Source organism: Perca flavescens, chromosome 7, assembly GCF_004354835.1.
Source record: "Perca flavescens isolate YP-PL-M2 chromosome 7, PFLA_1.0, whole genome shotgun sequence".
Taxonomy (NCBI): Eukaryota; Metazoa; Chordata; class Actinopteri; order Perciformes; family Percidae; genus Perca; species Perca flavescens.
In genome coordinates this window covers 36,509,014-36,512,461 of record NC_041337.1, presented here as the reverse complement: position 1 = coordinate 36,512,461, position 3,448 = coordinate 36,509,014, and positions in this window count along the sequence as shown.

The window sequence follows — 3,448 nt, the reverse complement described above, 5'->3', positions numbered from 1 at the left end:
TAGCATTTAGCTAGCAGGAGGAGGGGAGCTGCAGGCCGGGGTCTGTGGAGGAAGGCAGGCCGGGCAGCGAGGCAGCAACACAGGCAGCACCGGCAGCTGAACTCCGACACACAGTCTTACCAAATTTGCAATAAGCCATCAATTTTCGTAAAACGTCCCATATTTGAGCTTTATATAGTTAATTTCTCGCTTAAAAAAGTCTCAGAAGTGAATTAAATAACGTAATAGCCCAACAAACAATGTATAACTTTGCAGTGAGACCTGCTGTCAGTCTCCCATGTGTTTCTATGTAGTTTGCTCAAACCAATCAGCGCGTAGCTCATTCTGAATATTCATGAGCATACCATATTTGGAAGAAAAGCTCTTGTTCCAAATAGAGCCATATTCACAGGGTAGTTAAGGGCCTAATAAAATAGCATTCGGGCAATTTTCAGCCCAACCAATGTTACATACCCCATTAGGAGACCTTAAGGAACAGTGTAAAATACCCTATATAATCATTCTATCACCCCTTTAAAATCCAAACGATGCCCATCCCTAGTATAGTAGTGACACCATAGATATAGAACAATATATATTATTACTATATCTATGAGTGACACCTCCCGTCTGTAGTTAAAAGATGGACGTAGTGTCCTGTTTTGCAGCCTCGTAACTCTACTGTAGTACCAAAATAAAGTAGCACACAGGTTGTAAAAGGTTTTGAGACTTAAGATGGATGAAAGTTTGTCAGTAGGAGATGATATTCTTTCCATCGCTGGACAAAATGAAAAGGGAAGTAGAGGGAATAATGTGAGTCGGATCAGAAACCTGCAGCCTCTCAGGATTTTATGATTTCAAAATGTCCTCATTAAACGTTCTGTAACTTAGCAACTAATGCAGTTTCCAAAATAAACTGTGTTTTTGACTGTCTCCTTTGCAGAGAGTAAAGAATGCTTTTAGTCGTCCGTCCCTCTGTGCTGCAAATACAGACAGACTCTTCATCATCACCATCATCATCATCCTCGTCATCACACCGCTGTGATCAGACAGTTGAATGAAAGAGTCAGTGTATATCTGTATCAATGTCTCTGTATATCTGTATCAGAGTATCTGTATATCTGTATATTTGTATCTCTGTATCAGTGTCTCTGTATATCTGTATCAGTGTCTCTGTATCTCTGTATCAGTGTCTCTGTATCAGTGTCTCTGTATCTCTGTATATCTGTATCAGTGTCTCTGTATATTTGTATCTCTGTATCAGTGTCTCTGTATCTCTGTATCAGTGTCTCTGTATCTCTGTATCAGTGTCTCTGTATATTTGTATCTCTGTATCAGTGTCTCTGTATCTCTGTATATCTGTATCAGTGTCTCTGTATATTTGTATCTCTGTATCAGTGTCTCTGTATCTCTGTATCAGTGTCTCTGTATCTCTGTATCAGTGTCTCTGTATATTTGTATCTCTGTATTAGTATCTCTGTGTATCAGTGTCTCTGTATCTCTGTATCTCTGTATATCTGTATATCTGTATATCTGTATCTGTATATCTGTATCTCTGTATCTCTGTATCTCTGTATCTCTGTATATCTGTATCAGTCTCTCTGAGTCCCAACCGGTAGCAGCAGATGGCCGCCCACCAAGAGTCTGGTCCTGTCCGGGGTATCTGTCTGTAAAAAGAAAGTGTTTCCTCGCCACCAAATGCTCGCTCTTGGGGGGAAATTTGGGGGGAAATTGTTGGGTCTCTGTAACCTACAGAGTGTGGTCTAGACCTACTCTACCTGTAGAAAACAGGAAAGGTGGAGCAGTATGTCCTGTATGTCCCTTACACACACACACACACACACACACACACACACACACAGACACACACAGACACACACACACACACACAGAGACACACACACACACACAGGTGGAGCAGTATGTCCTGTATGTCCCTTACACACACACACACACACACACACACACACACACACACACTCACACACACACACACACACACACACAGACACACACACACACACACACACACACACACACACACAGGCAGAGCAGTATGTCTTGTATGTCCCTTACACACACACACACATACAAACACACACACACACACACACACACACACACAGAGACACAGACAGACACACACACAGAGACACCCACACAGAGACACACACACACACAAACAAAGGTGGAGCAGTATGTCCTGTATGTCCCTTACACACACACACACACACACACACACACACACACACACACACACACAAAGGCGGAGCAGTATGTCCTGTATGTCCCTTACACACACACACACACACACACACACAGAGACACACACACACACACACACAGGTGGAGTTGTATGTCCCTTACCAGCTAACGTACTTCAAGATGGAGCATTATGGAGCATCTACTCCAGTTCATGCAAACGCAAATATTAAATTTCCAGCCAATAGGAATACGTGGAATTGATGGTGGAGGTAAATATTCATGAAAAATGACAAGTTGGTGAACGGGTCAACACAGATTTAGATAATTAGAAACTAAACACATTACAAACAGGGCCTTTAAACAAGGACACACCTATAGATATTTTACATTTAAATGAAAGAACTGACTCATGGTGTTATCCTGGTCAGTCAGTGTGTCGGTCTGTTGTGCTGAAACAGCTCCGGGGCCTGTTCAGCTTATCTCGACTTGTTATGATTATTACGCCTAAATATTTGTCAGGATAAGATCTTGGGCCAGTTAAGAGCTCCGACTGGGACACACTTCAGCTCGTCTTTTAAAATAGAAAAAACGTTCAAACAAGCAACAACAGAGACGCTGACAAGTTTGTGTTGAAATGTCCAAACTGACAGTGAGAAAAGAAACAGAAAGAAATGTCAAACACACACTCTCTCTCTCTCTCTCTCTCTGTGTCTCCATTTAAAGAGACCAAACTACTGTTTTCAGTCTTTTACTACAAATCACATGCACTTTACATTCCTGTGGACCATTTGACAAAAACACACCGCACAGTTTCAGGCCCGTGAACGTGTTGTTTATACGTTCCCAGAGAGGAGTCAATCTAACATCTGAACCTTAGTTCTGGAAAACAGTCACTCTAGTGGAAACTGGATGGGTTTGTAGTTTGTTTTGGGTTTTTTAAAACAGTGTTAGGGTGCTTTAATGACTGAAAAGAGCCGCAATGTTGGACTCCACCCTGCTACACACACACACACACACACACATACAGAGACACACACACAGACAGACACACACACACACACACACAGTCTATGTGTCCCTGTTGCTTCATAAAGTATTTCTATGGCTCAACAGCTGCAGCATGATGCCACACACACACTAACATGCAATTATGCGCACACACAGGATGTGAACACACTCGTCCATACATGTATTTGACCCTGGACTCCAAGGATTAACACACACACACACACACACACACACACACACACACACACACACACAC